Source organism: Corapipo altera, unplaced genomic scaffold (assembly GCF_003945725.1).
Source record: "Corapipo altera isolate COAL_440 unplaced genomic scaffold, ASM394572v1 56, whole genome shotgun sequence".
In the NCBI taxonomy this organism is placed as follows: domain Eukaryota; kingdom Metazoa; phylum Chordata; class Aves; order Passeriformes; family Pipridae; genus Corapipo; species Corapipo altera.
Genome location: NW_020884896.1, coordinates 4313130 through 4334303, shown reverse-complemented (window position 1 = coordinate 4334303; position 21174 = coordinate 4313130). Strand labels below are relative to the sequence as shown.

General features: G+C 35.7%; 1 protein-coding gene across 1 annotated transcript in view; it reads left to right on the top strand.

The window, feature by feature from the left end:
• ADGRA1 (adhesion G protein-coupled receptor A1) overlaps positions 1 to 21174 on the top strand; it is a 266278-nt gene that overhangs the window by 43500 nt on the left and 201604 nt on the right. The window lies entirely within an intron of this gene.

The following is a 21174-nucleotide window of genomic DNA, read 5'->3' as shown; positions in this document are numbered from 1 at the left end:
CCTAAAAGGTTACTTTTTATATCTATAGGCAACTTATGTTGGCAGTGCATCTAAAATGAGTAATTATGTCATGCCTATCTTACAGTACCTCCTGTAGCTTAAGCTAAATAATTTTTACACTGCTTTGTAAGAATACATTCATTATGTTGAGCTGTTGATATAAAGTAGTTGCTGTATTCATGAATGCATGGATATATTCTGTGTTGTATGAGTATTTCCATATGCAAAGAAATTACATATCAACTAATTGGTTAGTTGATTGATTACATTGATTATATATCAACTAATGTTGATGACATATCAACTAATATTTTTACTGTAGATGTGTGTGATGTGCACGTTGTTTATAGTTGTGTAATAAGGTGGGTAAGTATACAATACTGAGATGTTTAGATATTCTAACTATAATATCAAAATAACTTATTTCAAGGTCTGGAGCAATCCCTTAAGCACCTTGAAGGGTTTGGATAAAGCTAGCCATCTGAACATTTGTGTGAAGGAATGCTGCATTTTGTCTGCCTGTGGTTAATAGTCAAATATTAAGATATTAAATGGAAGAGAATATTAAATTGTATGGAATGAAGAGTGGTGTATTATTTACTAACTGGTTTAATCTTAGGTGTAATAGTGATATGAGGTTTGTAAAGAATTTGCAAGTATTTTAGACAAAATTATTTAGAACATAGGATAGGATTACAAATTCATTGCAAGAAGGGAAATTAGTAAATTAAGTTCTAATGTAATGTAAGTAAATCATTACTGTTTAGAACTACAGAAAAACATTTCCTCTGGGGTTTCTTTTTAAGGTTTAATTTACATTGGGCAATGATACTCGGCATGCATTTTTAAGAACTTCAGTAGTTAGCTAGTGAGAGAAATACTTCAACCTGAAAAGGCATTTCAAACAGTACTGAGAACAGGGAAAAACCAGAAAAACTGTCTTAGGTGTATTGCCTCATGATCTAAAGCTTTTTCATTGTCTTGTGCTGATTTTTCACAACATTACAGAAGTGAGTATCATCTCCTCTGTATATAATTCAGTTTGGCTGTGGTGTTACTACAAAATCCATAAGTGGTCCGTGAATTGAAGACGAGTTCCAGTGGTGACATTCTCATCAAGTTCAGCCGCTGTTTCTGTTTCATAGAGGCCACTCTGGCCCCATATGTTTTTTATCAATATCTGTGAAGTCCCTGTTTCAGCTGGAGGGTTGAGAACAGCTGGAATAGTCTACTAGGAGGTGAGTGTGAATGAACTACAGCTGGACGAGTGCTCCTAGCCCTTGGACAAAGGTTTCCTCAGCTCTGTGCCTTTTCCACAGAAGCTTATTCAGAGCAGTGCTTCAGGTGCTTAAAACAGAGAACTATGACAGCAGCTGCTGTCGACGTTCATGGCTCCTCAAAATGGACCAGGAACTTTCATTCTCTGCCTGAAAGGGGAGGCAGAGAATCTTATGAAGTACAGTAGCAGGAAAATCTAGCTTCCTTTAAAATACTGTTAAGTTTACAAGATTAGGTGTTTTAAAATATGATTGCACCTGATTTGTATTTGTTTCTGCAGACTTTCCAGAAAATTGCAGTTTTTTTCAACCATAGCATGAGAATTACAAGGTTTCTATTTCAGGTTGTCTTACAACTGTATTGCTGCTGTAAACAAAAATCTGATATTAGCTTTTCAGGGGATACAACCATCCAACCAAGGAAAAGCATGTTTGGGGTACAGCTATTTCCCTTTTAATAATAGATCACAGTATCAAAGAATATTTTGAGTTGGAAGGGACACACAAGGATCATTGGGTTCAGCTCTTAAGTGAATGGTCTGTACAGAGATCGGACCCGTGACATTGGCATTATTAGCACCATGCTTTAACCAACTGAGCTAATGGATAATACTATATTTAATAATAGTTTATTAATATAAAAAATGAATCCTTTAATGGTGTCTGTAATAAAAACTATATAATAATATTTAAAATATATGTATGAAACATTAGTATTTTTACTGGGTAGTTTGTGAAACTGCTTTGAAAAACACTGTCCCACAAAAGGTGCATTTTCTGGTTTTGTGTGTATATGAACAGTGACTCATGAGTGATCTGTAGAGATGGCAGTCTCTTTCCACAGTTCAAGTTTTCTGAAACTAGGAATTGCTGTCTTGTGCTGATTTGGAAAGATTGGCTCACGAATGTGTTACGGCATCTGGAGCATGATGTCCCTCTGTGCCTGTGAGCTTACACTGCAGTACTAACAAGAGACATTAAGAAGAGAATATCGTTATTTAAGTACCATGTGAGAATAAAAACTTTCTGTAAACTTAAGTATTATATGGTGTCCAGTTATGTAGCCCTTGATCTGGAATAAAATCAAAAGTGTAGGTAAGAATATAAATGAGCTTTTTAGAAGCAAGTGTGGTAAAGGAAGTGTTTATTAAAATATGAAGAGCTTTGTGGAATTTAATCAGAAGGGATCCACAGACCATAAATTCCATAAATAAGAATGCGCACCTTGAACTCATTTCTGGGATACACTCTGTGGATGTGGCTATCTTCACATTCAGGAGGCTGAAAATTCAGTTTGGATCTGAAGCTCGGGGCAAAGACTTGACAACTTGTAATAGTTTCAGTTTCAGTGCGTTCCCTGTCTGCAGTCAGTGTCCTGTCTTCCCAGGAGATGCATTGATCTGAGCAGGACAGCATCACACACATTTAATAAGTTTTTCATATGCTCTAGGTACCATAAAAGAAAGGCAAATTGGGCTTTCAAAGCTCTTAAAGAGTGAGGTAGCCCTTTCAAGTAAGTCTGAGCAATCCAAAAGCTCTCATTTAGTTAAAATATTTGGAAGGGTATGAACAACTGAAAAATTGTCTATGTAATTTGATGGTATAGTTACTCCACAGATTGGAACAATACATTAAATAGAAAAATCTGTGAATTAGTTTACTTTTTAAAAAAATTATTTTTATGTATTTGTTTGGGTTTTTTAACTTATGGTCAGTGGAGTTAACCATTGCTATTACCCAAGGAATCATAGGTTAGTGCAGATTACCAGGTTACTAGCAGATGCCTTATCATGGCAGTATATGGTATGGATGCTGCTCCAAAGACATTGCTGTCTCCCAACAGTGTGCAGCAAAGCAATAGTATTAGAAACAACTGGGGCAAGTCTTTTTATGCTTGAGGATATTTGTCCAGCTGTAGTCCACGTGATGCTTCTGGAGACAGAGACTGAGGTGGTTGGGCCAGGTGCTCCAGCTGTGCTGGACCCAATGTCAAGATCCAGTCTAGAAAATTAAATCTGTCACCCTCATCCTGATGTTAGCTGGCACAAAACACTATGTATCTCAGCTATTATCTACACTACTAATTTTCTTACTTTGCAGAGCAGCACTGCATCACAGCTACCTGGACAGCCCGAGTCCTGAGCTACCTCCCCATGTTAAGTGTAGCTGGGGCAGCCTGTCATGGCTTCTCCGCTTCCTGGGCTTCCTGGTGCTTGATAGGATTGATTGTGTACTTGATATTTTCTGAAGTGGATGTATGAAGTCTCTGTCTCTGTTTTATAACCAAATGTACTTTTTCATTAATTTTATAGGAGCATAATTACCTCTGAGACTATTGCTCCTTTGTCCCAGTGACTGAAACTCTTTGATGGGTTCAGAAGCTATTGGGAGGGAACCAGCAAACAAAAATAAAGAAAGTACACAAACAGACCATGATTGCATAAGCAGTGTTTTCTTGGGAAATCAGGCTGAAAGATCACTAAGCAAGATTACACGTGTTTTTCACAGTTGACCCAGAAGAAAAGCATGCCGTGTCATTAGTACTGCAGCAGTGACTGTTTTACAGAAACTTGCTTTGTTACATTTTTGCAATATTCCTAGAAATGTTTCTAGACAAAGAAAACTAGTACTGAAATATCTGTAAGAATTTAGAATTGCACTTATTTTTTTTTTTATTTTTTTAACTGTATAGATCAGCCTTACTCAACCATGTCTCACTTAGATTGTATGTTCTTTTATTAAGTGTTGCTGTAATGTAAAGTTACCAACCATGTGTCAGTGCTGTGCAGCCGCATGTTGTCCTCAGTTGCTATTAGACAAGTTTGCCTAAAAGCTACTTTCAGTGGATTTCAGTGTGACATTCTGCAATGGTATGTTGTGGTGTGTGACTGAAGTAATAACACATTAACTTGAGGGATGAAAAGGGCTGGAAAGATAAGCACAGAAAATTAGACCATAGAAAAAACATGTGGTTATGCAGTTGGTATAAAAATAGGATATTTAGAAGTTCTTTAGCAAAACTCAGGTAGTGAAAGTGTAAAGTACATTTTTAAGCATGCAATTTACGTTCTCTAAATTGCTGGGTTCTTCGTTTTTTCCCTGCCCATACATTTGAAATGTGTGTGCACACACACACGAAGAAACAGATGTTCTTCCTAGGTACTGTGAAAGATTGGAAATATGCTGAAAGAAATTGTTAAACAATTTTACTTTCAACATGTGTATGACATCTTTGAAGTTAGAAACTTCATAAATTAGATTTAGAATTACGTGTTCTTTTTTGGATTCTTGTAAAAACAGAGAACTAGTGATTATTATGAACTAATAATATTTCAAAATGACAACCAGTATCCAGCTGTACAACTATCCTTTTTTTTCCCCCTGAAGAGCTTGCAGCTAAGGAGTGTGCCCCTAACTTCATGCAAGCACTTTTAACAGAAAATAGATTAATAGTCTTGTGGACCTCAAATGCCATTTAGCTTTGTTTAGAGAAATGCTGTGATGTTACTCAGGGAAAGGCAATTGACAAATCTGTTTCTTAGAGTTGCTTGTTGTGTCAGTAGTTGTGGTATGAATAAAACTGTTTGGTTTAATCTAGTTTTTGTATTTGGAGAAATATGAAGAAAGGAAAATAAATGGAAATTCATTTCAAACATCTGAGGTTTTTCTCGTCACTTCTTGTATTTCAAATCCTGCATGGATTTAGTAAATTCTCTAGATCTAGTTGATGATGATAACAAACAGGTGCTTTGTTTAAATTCAACTTAAATATGTACAGGTGCTGCAACCATTGCTTTTCCTTGTCTAGTAATATGTCTAGGAGTCCTGGGGAAATATAAGCAGTTTTCCATGTAAAATTTCTTATTGTCTTGGTCTGTTGTAATAGTTCACAAAAGACCTCATTACTATTTGAAGTGGTTGATCATCTTCTGGTAGGTGAGGAAGGATGGGAATAGTCACAGGGAATGATTTTTCTCCTGGAGCAAGGCTGTGCTTTGTGCACTTGCTCTGAACTAGACTGAAAACAATTCATGATCCTCTTGGCAGTCATTGAACTTTGAGTTACCCTTTTGGTTTCAGTGTCAGATGAAGAGACTATCTGTTTAATTATGATGAAATAGTGTTTACATGAGGCAGGATTGTTCCCTTTGTCACTGCTTGATGCAGATAGCAGTTTTTTAATCAATAGGTGTGTTTGCCTGCAATATAATTATATTATTGCCTGCAAAGGCAATTATAATAATTGAGCTTAAAAAGCAAAGTTCTGAAAATTAATGAATTACTGATGTTAAGGTACCTGTTCATTCAGAGACATGTCTATTGCAAATAATTGATTTGAAGGGTTGGAGATACTCGAGAAATAAAGTGCTTTACAACTACAGGAAGGGAAAAAGCCCAAACAATGAACATAGGCAGTGTACAGATCAGAAAGAGGTAAGAAAATACTTGTGCATATAATAATAATGTATCACCTAAAATTAGAATAGCTTTTTCTGAAATTAATAGTTTTTGAGGCTCATTCTGAAGCATGAAAGAATCAATTTCTACCAAGAAAATGAGTGTTAAGCTAGTAAATTGGGCTGTATTTTTCAGAGCTTAATACCCACATCTGCTTAGCCATTTCTTTTTTTCATTGGTACTAAATGCCATGGTCAGTTGCTGCAAGATATTTTTTCTGGGGCTTGTACCATATCCCTGAGTTAGAACCAGATTCCTTACTTATCCTGGAGCTCCTTCTGCATCTTCTGAGGCCAATCTTTCTTTGTGATGGCTGCAGCCCAGGGATTTTGCCTCTCTTTGGTGCTTGGTCCACTGTAAGTGTGATAATTTTGGTCATGTTACTCAGTAATGCCAACATCACATTTATTCTGGTACAGACAGAGGATAGAGATGTTCACTTAAATAAATGTGTTCTTTAAATATCTGGCTTCATGTATCTGTCAATGAAGTCGGTAACATTTATTTGAATTATTGAAAAATAATTAAATTCATGTTTAAAAAAAGTATTTTCCCATAAAATTAATTTAGTTCTATAAAACACAATTTTTATAAAGTCATTTTAATATTTTAAAATTTTAATGGCATGGATTGGTGAGGCTGGTATGAGTCTGATACGAGAGTGAAAGGAGATATGAAAATGACCCTCATAGCACCCAAATATCTTCAGTTCCTCATTGTGAAGGCTTTTTTTTTAGTATGAAATCCTCATTAACATTTACAAAATTTGAATTATATCTTGTAAATCATGCAGAAATTACAAATGTATTTATTTGTTGCAAATAAAATTTAATGTTACAATGAGAAGTTTCCCCTATCACTTACTTAGCTAGAATTATCTTATTATTTCTAACTTACTGTTTATGTTGAACAAATTTGTTGCTTGACAGTATTTACCGATAGATTTCTTTTGTCATCATCTAATTTTGGAAAATGTTACATTTTAGGCATTGTAGTCAATTAAAATATAGCTCTTTAGTTTCTATATCTTTTACTTGAAAGTAATTAATCCTTCTTAATCATAAAGCCATTTGTGTAAATAGGGAATTTTATGCATGCTGTAGCGTAACAGTCACATAATATAATATTTACATGTTGATGTTAAACAAGAGTCTTTTGAAAGAAGAAAATCTATGAAAGAAGAGGGTTTTATTTGAGACAAATGATTCTTTTAAATTTTGTCATCAATTTTCTTTCAATTTTTGTCACATCACTTGATCTTTCTCTACCTCTCTGTTTTTCATCTGTATTGTTTATCTAATATCTCCAAATCTAGTAATACTGAGAGATCTTAGCCTATCTAGAGAGAGAAAACATAACAAAAAGTTCATTGGTGTTTGTGTAATACCAATTATTTTGCTTTTCTACCATATGCAGTCATTTAAATGCACTCCTAGCCTGACTGGGAAGCAGTCTTATTGGACACAAATACCTAAGTGCAGATAGAGGATACTGATGCTCTGTTGATGTATTGTCCTCTATCAGAAAACATTTTAGCTTTGACTACAGCTATGGAAGGGGCTCTCACTAAGTCTCACACCAATCCAAGCATAGGGTAGGCTCAATAGCACAGGGTGTTATGAGTTTTAGACAGGGAGGGAGATGACTCTCAACCTGTTGTCTTAGGTGACAAGGCTGTTTTTGTGACAGGACTGAGTCAGTTCTGGCACATCTTTGTGCCTGAGGCAATGCAGGGGATGTGGTTGTCCTTCTGTTGTTATCTTCTTTATGGGCTCCCATTTTAATCCAGACATAAATTTTGTCTATTCTTCCAGTAATATAACCTGGTGTAATCAGATGTCACAGGGAAAAGTACAAAGAAGATGGATCCATATATAAAACACTTGTATTAACATAATGTCATTAAAAATTGATAGAATGCTGGTAGCAAATAGGCCTACTTGTATAAATTTGTATTTTACTTTTTTTTTAATGGATGGAAGTCAGCTGTGGCTGTTTTGTTGGATGCTGGGGTTTTTTTCTGTGAAAAATATTAAATTAGAAATATGCCAAGCAAAAGTTAATGCAATTAACCAAATACTGACCCTGCACTAGGCATTTGAGTTTGCAAAACTGATACTCCCCTATCTATCATCACAACTGGTACACACAAGTATATTTTCTGGGTTCAGTGTTTTACATATAAAATGAGAGAGATCCATGGATGCCCTGACTAGTGTAGCTTGATGAAAAAATATCTATCTGGTTACGTAAGTATGAAGAAGCAACAGCAGACCTAAGGAACCTCCGAAAATACCATGGAACAAAAAATTGTACTTGGAAAAACCACTGTTGGTCCTCACTGTTGGTAAAGGAATGTGGGGTGAAATGCTTTTCAAAGTAAATATCATTCAGCTGCAGGCAGTGTTTTAATGAATTGCGCAGAAGAAGCATATCTAATTTGCAGTCATTGCATGGAAATTTTGCAGAGAAACCAGAGAAGGAGAAACAGAGGCAGGATCAATGTCACAAGTCAAAATAGGCAAACTGAATTAAAAATAATTTTTTAATTTTAATTTTGTGGTCCTTTATGGATCTCTTTATTCCATTCTATGCCTAACAATAACTTATTTAGTAATGCAAAAGGTGGGTATGTGCATTCTTTGACACATCCCTTCCAAAACCAAGTTGAAAAAAAAAAAAACAACCCTCCTCAAACTCTCTAACCCATCCAAACTCCAGAACCCATCATGTCCTAGTGTGCATTATCAAAAAGAGATTTAGCATTCTATCAGGAATTATTAAACTCTTACTATTCTTAATATGCCTGTCAGATACAGAGGAGTTAGAAATTAAAAGGAAAATTACATTACCCTCTTTCTAATAGGCATATGTGCTGTGAATCCTACAACCATGAAGTAGCTATCAAAGCACAAAGTGTGTTTCCCATGGTTTTTTTTCTACCTTAAACCTGTTTTTTGTTTGCCTCCTAAACTGCTACATTCATTTCTCTGCTTCTGTGGTGGTTTTTTTTTTCCCTCTGATAGAAACAACATTGGCTACCAGGCCATGCCTTAGCTTTTAACTCTGTGCTTTATAATGAGATCTAAGACTTGGTCAGCACTGCATTCCCTTGCAGGAGCAGCTCATTGGCATGACGGGCGTTTATGTCATTCTGAATGTACGGCTGAGATTACATTCCTCCAGTTCTGGCATGAAACTATGGTTTCATCTTGGCCACGAAATTGCCAACTGCTGGCATGTGTGTGGTACTTAAGATGTCAGAGGTTTGCCAGGCTGCATTGCTAGACTTTTGAGTGTAACTATTTGCATTTTTTTTCCCTGACAAAACCAATTTCTGTTGGAAATGCTAGCATAGCAAAGTAAAAATGGTCTGTGGAGGACACAGCAGTTTCAGGAACATCTTTGTCATAGATACCACTATTTCATTTTGACTGTTTTATAGTCACAAAATAGAGAATCTTTTTGGATTGATAAAGCTGAACTATACAACTTAGGACTGATGCAACCTATGTACCTTTTCTATAAAGAAAGGCAGAGTGGTTGGAGAAGTAGGAAAAACAGAAATAGGGTTTAAGAGTAGTTTATATGAAGTCAGAGAGAAGCATACTGGGAAGCCAAGCTGATAAAAATTAGTGTTAGTTTGTCAGCAACTGTGCTAATCTTGTGAAGTGAACTGTGGTGTAAGTTGATAGCTGAATCCTTCTGTTCGGTGTGTGGTTTTGATCCCTCAGGCTCAAAACATAGGCTATTGGTGGAATAATGTTTTTAAACTCCAGAAAATGCTATAATGTTTCTTGTATTCAGATGCCATGTGGTCTTTAACATGTTTACTGTCAAGAAAACCAAAAAGTTTGGTGCCTCATCTGGTAGTATCCATACATAAAATTTGAGAGACCTCAAGTTCTGACTAGGAGCATCTCAACATCATGGTCTTGTTTGGTAAAAGTGAGTATTAGAAGAAAAGCTCCAAACTCCATCCTTCCCTCCCATAGAGTTTTCTGGGCCCTACTGATAACTTTCTTTTTTTTATATCTCCATCTCTATCTTGATATTAATTGATATATATTTCTCATTTGCTTACCTATACAAAAAAACCTCACCCTTATGTATGTAAGCTAATGTCTGCCAGAAGTGCATGTCTCTAGACTAGTCTGTGAGACCTCTGATAAAAACATGCTATTACTGATTCATATCATGCTAGTCTATAAATGCTCCGAGAGTACCCAATAACCCTGGGAGTGTGCTGCCCTCAGAATTTCTGGGGTTGTCTGCAGAAAGCATAGCTTGTTCTCTGACACTTGCGCTTCGCTAGTAATCTCCGAGAAGACAAAATAAAAAAATAGAATTGAATTGAAAGGAAATAGAAAGAAGTGCTATGTTTTATGCCAATTTAGTTTAAAGGGAAAAAAAATCCCCAAAATGAGTTGTCTGAAGTAGTTAGGAAAGCTGATGTAATATAACAGCTGTGGGCAGTTTTTCTCCCCACTTCTTAATATAGATAGAATTGATTAGTTGGGTGTAGTATAGTACTGCGTGTGTCAAGTAGGTACAAAATGGTTGTTCTCACGAGAAAATTGCATGCAGACTTAGCACATGATAAGCTGTCTTGTGTTAACACAAATTGCCTCGTTCTTGAAATGGAAAGTGACTGGGAGAGCTATAGAGGATGTTTGTATAGTCTGAGCTACGCATATATTCTGTGAAAAAAGAATTACCAAATTCCTCTATGTGCTACTTTACAAAGTGTTTTGCTGAGGAGAATACAGAGAGAAAAACTGTGCTGGAACAAAATGTGTATTTTTATTTGCTTGTGAACTTGAAAGACTGGAATACATTTTTTTATGCAATGACAGTGAGCTTCATTTGGTAAAAAATAAGCAGTTTAAGTTAAAAATAATCCACTTGAGTTAGCATAATACAAGAAACTTGTTGAAGCATAAGTAAAATGTTTTTATCATGCTTTTATAACCCAGAAAACTGCCAAAGGGGCAACTTGAATCTCTTAAAGTCAATTAATCTCTTTCTATGAAAGAATATGAAAGATTCTTAACCAGGAAAAAATATTTTAGCTGTAGGTGCCTGAAAAAGCCAAATTTATTAAAAAGCACACCCCTTTGGCCATAACTGTAACACTTTTGTTATGATGTTATAATTAATGGCCAATGAAAGAAAGTTTTACAGCTAATGGATGTACCCCAGACATATGGTGCATTTGTTACTTTCACCAAGTGGGTTTTTTCATTTTTTTATTTTCAATATTCACATTTGTTTGTTAATGCAAAGTAAGTTAATACTTTTTAGAAGACCTTAAAGACGTGCTTTTCAGCTGAAAGGGTAGTTTAAAGTACATTGTGTTCAGAACAAAACAGTGTTTTCTGTACTGTGTCAGCAGCTAAGTTGAGAATTTGATGCTTTTTTCTGCTTTGTACCGTTAATTACTTTTAGGTATTTCTGAGAAGTGCAAGTGCCTCACAAGGGACAATTCTCCCATTTGAGTGAGGTTTAAATACTGTATTAAGCTTTCCTAGTGTACAGAGTTATGTGAACTTACAAAAACATTTCAGTATGTAAGACCAGAATGGGTAGCAGCCAGACAGAATTTTCAGGAATAAAATAAAATTTGTTCAACTCTCCCTCTCAGCATATACACCATAAACGAGCCACTCCATTAATTGCTTTCCAGCACTCCATTAAGAACACTGAAAGTTCAGTTCAGAATAATGTCCCTAAAAATTATAGTGTCCAAGGAGAAGAAATTGTAATGTGCCACAGGTTTTTTTTTTTATTTTTCTTTTTATGCATCTTTGCAACCTTAACCAATAAGTCCTTATCAGTCCAAATCTGACAGTTTCTTTAACCATGACCGTGCTAGCAAGGTACTTTTTCAGTACTGGCCCTGATCAGGTTACCAGCATAAAATATCCAATATGCCCTCTCTAAGCCTTTTTTAGCAAAAGGGGAGGAGCAGGCGAAGCTCCTGAAGCCATGTTCTGCATCAAGCAATAAATAAATAAATGTTGATGGTCCTTGCAGATGCCCAGGGAAGATTCATCTCTGGATATGCAAAAATTCATGTCATAAGCTGCAAGTTCTAACTGTAGTAAGCCCTGTCCATGCATAAACAGTATCAAACTGAACAGATTATTTTGAAGGCTACTTCAAATCTTTATTTCTGCTTTTTATTATCTGTGATCTAAATGTATTTTTATCAGTATGATTTTATAGTACTGTTATTCTTTGACTTAAACTAATACTTTTCTCTTTGTAGGGTTCACCATTTATAAACAGTAAAGTAATACTCACTCTCCTTGTCTAAGCAAGCCAAAAATATGGTAATCTCTTAGTGACATCATGAAAATAACCATGAAATGTATATATCCTAAAAAAAAAAATTATGGGCACAAAGCCTGAAATGTATCTTAAACTAAGATTACTATCTGCAAAGATTTATTTTGTATATAATATGCATATGTACTCTCTTTATAGTCTGAAAAATGAATTTTAATCCAGTTAGTTGAATACTCAGACGAGTACAACTTCAGCTTAGTTTAACATTCAGAAGTCATGTTTATGTTGTAAAACTGTTATACAGCTGAATATAGAAAAGACCCCTCTGGACCATCTACATACAGTAAATAAATATCCTTGGGAAATTCACCATGACTTTAGAGTTTAGGAAGTCTGTACAAAGCTGCTTTCTCTAATCTTGTGTAACAAGCCAGTGATGACCAAATGGTCACTTAAAGAAGCTCAGGGAAAATTTAAAGCTTCCTGCTGGTGACATTGAATTAATTCTTTTCATTCTATTTTTATTTCTCTTGTCCCTATTTTCAGGTTGGGTGCTGAGATTGCTGGGTGGGTAGGGGCAGTTCTTTTCATTTTTCCCTCTTTAGAACTTTTTTTTTAAATTCAGTCATCTGCGCAGAGGGTAAGATACAGACCTGTTGTTACAGGTCTTCTCTCCTGATTTCCTTGCATTCAGGTGTTTGAGTAGTGATCTGTGATGATTGCTTTGTAGTTTATGTGTGTAAATCAAATTAAATGCCTTTCCTTCAGAACCAAATGAGACATTTCACTTATTTTTCCTGATTGACTATGTTATTGCACAACAGCTGCTCCATGGTTTCATAAAGCTATCTACTCTTGTATTCAGATTCTGTCTTATTGTAAGATGAGAAAATTCATCTTGGCTAATAGCTCTGACATAATTTCTCCTTCATTCATTCATTTACTGCTTTTCTACTTGCCTTGTTCTAATTTATGTTAAGCAGTGACAATGAATGAAAACCATTTAACACAAGTAGGAAAATTGTATAAAATAAAAAGTATTAGCAGAGAGGTGAAGGACATATATGGAACATGGGAAGGCACCAAGTGTTTGTAAGGGGTCACCAGTAGCACATGTTGGACATGGTCTTTGTGCAGAACTTCTTCTTTTGTTCATGCTGACATAAGGAAATGTCTGGTCTTCCCATCTCTATGTTTAAGTTGCATGTTCTAAAGTCTTGTTTTCTCATTTCAGATATCTCTTTGAAAAATCTCAAAAGTTCTCTGCTTTTAGGTGACATACTCATTTCCTTGGCAAGTGGTTCCTATAGCATCATAAAAAAATATGTTTCTGTCCCTTTTCAATGTATTTGTGTTCTTATATCATTCTGTCTGTTTATTCTTGTGTTGAAATATTGTACCAAGACATAGGTACTTTATTTTTATATCTATTATTCTATACCTGTATAATTATTTTAAAAATTCCATAGGTGTGCATGAAGTCCTTTATTTTTACTTATTTTTGGCCCGTATCCCCCATAAATCCAGAAAAACATTTTCATATGACAATTCCTTGATAAAAGAATTAGGCTTTAATGCTCACAAAAGGAGCTAAACCAGGTTTCATTCTTTCAGCCCACCTAATGCCTCTCAGTAGCACTTGTGGCTTTTCCACACCTCCATGTTATAGAGACGCTGCTCCCTAATGCTCAACCCTTTTTCGTGTGAACAGCCAATTTTTCATGAAGAAACATAGTTGGCATGCCACTGAGCAGCTGTTCCAGTAGCAAGCTTTTTAGGAAAAAAGGTAGGTGCAGGCTGGGAAGCACAACTCTAGTTGATACCTACAAAGAATGTAGAACTATGATTTATGAGGGGTGTATAATGGACACATAAAGTTGAGTATGTGCCAGCAACAGGCATGAACTCTTCAGGACTCTGGGCTCATACCAGTGTACGCAAAAGCTGGTATAGGTGTATCATTGTTGCTGTTGTTGCTTCAACTCACGTAATGGGCTAACTCGTGGTGTGCCACACTTTCTTTTGCTAAATAAACCTTGCAAATTCATTTCTTTAAATACTTGATGTGTCTCAGTGAGGTTGAAGTTCAGTTGACTAAAACTCTAGCATTTTTAATGAACTGTAAAGCATTAGATGTGGGATTTTTATTTAGTTATTTAAATGCTTGCATGTTTCAGAGGTTGCATGTATGTTGCTGTAGTGTGCTATTTAAATCACTGGTGGTATACTATGAAGAAGTCCCATTGATTACCCTGTTTTCTTGGTATGTTAGTTGCATCTGAGAACAGAGGTAGTTATTGTTTTCATTAACTGGGTTTACATAAAACTTACAACTTGCAAAATCCCTGGGAAGAGTAAACAGCATTTACACTATATTGTGACCCACAATCAGATTTCCATGAAATTAACATTTTCTGAAACCAAAGCTTTTCTGATGACCTTTTTAAATCATTGTGTAGTTCAACAACATTTAAAAGTTGATATATGAATAACAAACCCTAATGAAGTGTGGTGAGCCAGCAAAAAGCAGACGCAATCACGCACGGTATTATTGGTCTTGCCGAATGACTGAAAGAACCTTTTATACTAGATAGAGATTTTACTGTCAAACTTTGTAATGGGCTAATGTAAAAAGACTAAACTGTGAGAGCAGGTGCTACTGACTTTTGTACATCAAGCAGGCTGAACTAAAACTAGAAATGGTACTTCTCTTTTTTTCAGTATTGAGATAGTAGTAGATATGGGTAACTTGTGTTGGTCTTGACTTTGAGAAAATCCTTTTATATGCAATGCTATTTAGGTATTATTACCTCTAGCTCATAAGTCAGTGTTCTGGCACTAAGAATACCATGAATCATCATATATTTCTAACTTAGCTACACATGAGTGCACTGTTTATATCAGTTGCTAGGATAAATTCAGGTTAGAGAAGTATGAACTGATAGATCAGAACAATACTGGCAGTTTGGCAATATTTGTTCCAAGTGCAATTACCTTTTATTTCCCATTTAAGTTTCAAGCTCCTGTGTGAGACAGAAGGAGCATGGATTCAAAGAAATGAAAAAAGAGAATGCATGTATAATATCAGTGCCAATTTGCCAGCAGTGAGCTTGAAGGAAGGCAGCCTGCCTGCTCCACCACTCACCCAGAAAGCTGGCAGAACAGTCAATCAGCCAATTACCTAGCAAGCTATCTACATCCCCCAACACTAAAAGGCAAGGCAATTTGGTTTTGTTCTTTACTGACATTTTGCCTTTTGCATGTCAGCTATTTTGTGCATTTTTTGTGTGTTAAATTTGGAATTGTATAAGGTTTATTTGCTGGCTTATTCAATTCCTTTTATTGTATTGCTGAAAACAAGGAGTTTCTAGGTGTTATTACTGTTATATTTAAGTGTACCCATTTGGTTTTATCCTACCTAACTTTATAGAAGACTTTGTAGAATTAAATTGAATGTGACAGTCTTACTTCTTTTTTTTTTTCATCCTAACCACATCACAGAAAAGACTTAGGGGAACAATGCAGAAGGGACTGATAGAACAGAATATGAGGCACTGCTGCAGGTCTGTATCCTCTGGTCCCTCTTGCTCTGTCCTCCTCTTCTCTCACAGATGGAGGCAGTGGAAGTGAATAAAGCTTACCATGCTTTGCGCAGGAAGGTTACAGTTCTGGTAAGGAAAATATCCCTATACATGCATACACCACCCCTTGATGGTTTGGGCTGCCAATTTCCAGGTTCTTTTGCTCGTTATTTGCAGGTAAACTTTATCAGAATATTTTTTTAAAAAGCTAATTTGTGATTGTCATCTCAAAATTGATTGACTATTACCAGAACCAAAGGAGTATCATTTATTTTACCAACAAACCTGTCTGAAGTGACTAAGTCTATTCTTCATATAACACAATTTTCATCAGCAATAATACATCAGGAATCATTTGATCTGCATGATTTTTGCTTAGAATAATGCTCAACAGTTCAGTTTCTACACATCTTCCATACTTCTGGATTGCTTTGTCAGGTTTTTTTAGATAATTTGAACCATTATAAATTTGAGTACCCATTCTTGGTTTGCTTGGTTGTAAATTACTTTTTTGAGAAAAAAGATCTAATTTACTGCACCATGGAATTCTTTTGAAATATGTTTTATACACTATCGTTATGGCTGTGTGATAGAATTGTTTATTGTGTTTTCCTGCAATGGAATAGATATTGTCATTAAGATAGTGTTGCCATCCTTCAGATGAATGTAACACAGATTATTTGTAAAAAGCTTTCCTTCAAAAATCTTCTAAAATGTGGACTTACTTCTCCAATGAAACACTTAGAAGGTTAAAACTTTAATTCTGAGATCTTTTTTTTCTTTCCATAAACAAAAGTCTTCTCTGAAAGCTTAGCACAGATTTGTTCTAATTCTGTGTTTTTAATCTCTAGTGTTAATAATTTCATCAGATCTTTTGGTTGTTGTTTGGTTCATTTTAGGTTAAGCCAGGGGTTAACTTCTTAGAGTTTCATTAAAAAGCAGCTGGACTCATTCTGAGGACAAATGGAAAAGTGATTTGGTCAAGATTTAAAGAAATTGAGATTCTTATCCAATTGCAAAATCGAGATTCTTATCCACTCCCCTCTCCTCCCTCAACACTTATGTTAAGATTTGAAATGTTCAGACTTGAAATCTGGCAGAAATTTGTTCCTGTGTTTCAGATGTGGTCTTGTACAGTTCAGTAATCTGTTTCCATTTGGCTGTAATGCAAGGTTTTAAGCAATATCACATTTGTGCAAAGATGATATTAAACAGTGCAATCAATGATCTAGTAACGTTCACTTGGTACATTATATGTGTGTGTATTGTATATAAACAGTGTGAAAATTCCCAGTGAAAGTCATTCTCACAGTAACTTGCTACTGCATAAAGAAAATAAGAGAAAGGAGTTCAAAGATATGTACAGGGTTTGGGACTATAATTAACATAGTCTAAGTGAAGGAAGTGCACGGATGGAAAATTTGTAGCCTCGTTAACTGGGGACTGGATTTTGAGAATTCTAATTACCAAGTCATTGTACATGATGAGGGAGTTACAATATCAGTGGCTTAGTGTGCCTTTAAATGAATGTCTGAAAGTTATACAATGAACTAAATATATAACACTTAATGTAAAAAAATTCTCACCTGAAATGCTGAAATCATAGTGTCACTTAAAGGATAACTTTTGCAAACGTAGTAAAAATTCAAACTAACCAATCAGGCCAAAAATATTTCTTTTAAAAATTTATAGAAATGAGGAAAAAACTCTAAAGAAAGAAAAATTTAAAAATGGGATGTGTCAGATTTTGGTCTTGTGGAAAGACAAAAGCTTTGGTTTCAGAGTTCTGAATGACCTATTAGAGCTTAGGAATACAACCATTAATTGCTAAAATAATTATTTTGCTACAAGCAAGTCATATTAGGTTATCTTAGCAGAAAGAATTAAAAACTACTAAGCATAAGATGATAGAAAAAAAAAGACAATTGGACTGTAGAATTATATGCTTTTTCTTGTTGATTTTACTTGTTAAAAGATTGTTAAGAAGTAATGTTTTAAGGATCACCATGGCTGTGGGCCATAGAATACCATCTTTAGGAGTCAAGACATTTTCCTTATGGGGATGTATCAAATACCTGATACAGAAAAGTATCAAATATTCTTCTTCTCAGAAATCCAGACATCAGAATGAGAATTGCTCTTACTGTTTACAGTATCCTTCAGTATAGTTGTCGACTTGATTATCTTTGCCCATGTTAAATGTGGGCATAAGCATATGAGTAAATTTTGTTCAATCCTATGGAATACTTAATAATAGAATAGAATATGTTGTAAAATAAGCTTGTACCGAGTCAAAGTTTGAGGTGTTTATTGAACAAACTTAAGTTGATGAAATGTACATTTTGCCTGTCTTCCCTGTTGCTGCTATGAGCTAAGTTGCATACTTTTAAGACTGACTTTATTGCATATGGTCCAATCTATCAATCTTAATGTAGCTGTAAAATACTGTGAGCATGAAAATTTGTAGGCAGATTAGTAGTACCCATTAGTAATCTCTAACTAAGCCTGACATGTACAGATTTGGTCATTTGCTAAAAAAAAACCCTGTCTTCCTGAGGCCAATAGTGAGATAATTATCTGGGGATATAGAGAATTTTCTTGCCAAATAATTCTAGGGAATGAAAGTCAAACAGAGAACATTAAGTATTTTACTAATCTAGGGACACTAGCATTGGATTTATTACAACAAGAAGCTCGACACAATTAGAAATTAGTGTATAGGAAGGCTGCCTATTTTATCAGGGGTTTAGATGTCATCGACAGAGTGCAGAGCAATACCTTTTGAGCTTCTCAGCTGCACCAATGTGTTACAGTACTGAGCCAAACAGCACATTAACCAATATGAGGGAACCATGTGTGCTCAACCAAATTGGAGATGAAGGTGATCTTTGTACATGGTGATATTAACACTTAAAGCACTCTGATTTAGGCCTCTGCTTTTAAAAAAGATTAGTGGAAAGAATAAAAAATAAGCTAAAAATAGGATCAGGAGAAATGGAGTATGGGATTAAATAAAAACCAAGATGGAGAAAGCAGGGTTGGAGAATATATGTTGGTACCATGGTGGACATGGCTTGGGAAGATGCTGTGGACAGCTGTGACTGAGTGCTGGGATGCTGATGCTGTGAATGGAGAGAACCAATGAGCTGCTGAAAAAGGAGGAAAATTGTTTGTTCTGAATGTGCTCAAACCACAGGCATTACTTGAGCAGGGCTGGCTGGGCCTGGCCTGGGACACTGATGGAGACCTGCACTTAGATGTATGATTTGTGTTCCTTGGCACTAGAATAAGAAGAGGATACTGCAGAGGGAGTCACACACTCATCACAGAGGAGGAGAAGGAGGGAGTAATTAACATTGCTTAAAAATTATATGCCTCAGATTTGCATTGCAGGACACTGTAGGGAGAAACTGGCAATGAGTGAATCGTCTGTGTTATATTGGAAAAAATAATTTAGGAGTATCTTGGGGGCAAAAAATCAAGCTAAAAACTGTAATCTCTCTGCAGGGCAATCGTTACACAATTTGCTGCTTCATTTAAAAACATTTCTTTTGCACAACTATGCCAGAGGTCTAATACATGTAATTCAGTCCTCCCTCAGTCTGATACAAGCTTGTGTAGTTTTGCTGAGGATTTGCTGATGCCTACTTGTCTTCTATATAAAATCTGTGCTTTATGCCAGGCAGAGAGAAAAATAAAAGAACCCCTGGAAAGCCAAATGGGTCTTTTTGACCACGGAAGAAAATGACAAGAAACAGAGCAGCAGAAAGCCCTTCACCTTTCCAGTGAAAATAAAGTAATAGGATGGGAGACACCAACATTACCCCATTATGTCTGCTCTTAAAGAGATGTCTCCACCATTGAAATACAACAACCTGTAGCAGATCAGGAGTATAACCTGCACCAGAAAAACTGATCATAAAGAACATAATCAGTGCATTCTTAAACAGTGAGTAGATCCTGCTGAAGTCGTAATTATCCTGGACTGACCTACAGAAATCCAGAGTTGAGTCTTCTGTGTTCAAGCCTTAAACTTAATGCAGGGAGGGCTCTTCCCTTCCTAATACTTTTGTAAATTTTTTGCCTTATTATCACTTACAGTTAAGGAGCCATTCATTGTCCTCCTTACCAACAGCTTCCTGACTGTGAAAAAAGTTTATGGCTAGGGGACATGATTTCATCCTTTGTTGGGGCAAGAAAATGTAGAAATTTAGAAGTAGGAAAAGGGCAGTGGTTGTGAATATAAATTACAGCAGAAATATACTGATTTGATTTTCATCTGCTCAGACCTTTCTTAGAATGGCAGGCTTTTGCAGCAACTGTGCTTTGGTGTTTAAGAAAAGGAGGTTTCTATCTCCCTTGAAAAGGAAGTCAGTTAAAAAAAATAAAGTATCCTCTCTTTTTTTTTTTTTTTTTTTTGTTTCCTTTTTAAGAATTCTGGCTATTGAACTGTAACACTGGCCACATGTGCATTAAAACTATAAAGTTCTTATGAATCTTTAATGAGGAAATGTTCATGTGCGTACAAAGTAGATGGTTTTAACAGAGGCACCTCAGTCACTCTTAACTTTGTTCTCTCACCATCCCCCAAATACCTCAAGGGCTCCGTTCTGCATTCCTTACACATTTTGCTTTCTCCGGAAAGACTCACATTCACATTAATTGAAAGACATCATCCCCTTCCTCCCCCCAAAAAGCCCACATAACAAAACCAAAACTCCATTTAAAACTAATTTAGATCTCAGAAAAGCACATAAGGATGGGTTTTTTCTTGATTATTCTCTGAGTTTTTTAATATGGATTGAGAAACGGGATTATTGTAACTGCAAAGAGAGAGACCTTTTAGAAGTGCTCAGGCAATATGTTGTAGTGGAGCTAGTTAGTACTGTTACAATGTTTCATTATAGTTTTGGGGGGGTAAAGTGTGGCCAGTCGCAGAGCAGGCAAAAGCAGCTCATCTGGTTGCATCCTTGCAAAACAGACGAGGATCCTACCTGTTGACTCTGTGTGGGATCCCACGTAGCAGCCACCTTGTTTTGATGCAGTATTGGAAAGAATAAAGGTCAATGTCATTAAAAATAGGATATAAATAAAACACTTATCTTGTAGGAGACTATCAAAACCTACTAAATGAGGCCTAGTTGTGAGTTTAGTATAATATTGATGAAGGAGATTAAGATGAGGCTGAACGTGGCACTTAGTGCCATGGTCTAGCAGCTGTGGTGGTAGTGGATCAAGGGTTGGACTTGATGATCTCAGAGGTCCTTTCCAACCCATCTGATTCTATGATTCTATGATTCTAAGGAGTTATCCTTCTTGAGTTCGGAATTATATGCTGACTGTCATCAACAACCGTAGAACTGTACAAAGTCCCAATTTGCTTTCTCAGAAAGGTTGTCCTTGCTTCCTTGTCTACATTTTGAAAAATTATTCACCTTAAAATATGATTCTGTTTTTAAGAAAAAGAAGCAGAATAGAGAAATTAATGTTTTGAAATGGAACAAGAAACCTGTTTTAGTTTGTGGGGTTTTTTTGTCCTTAATAAGGCTTCCTAGTAATAGACATAC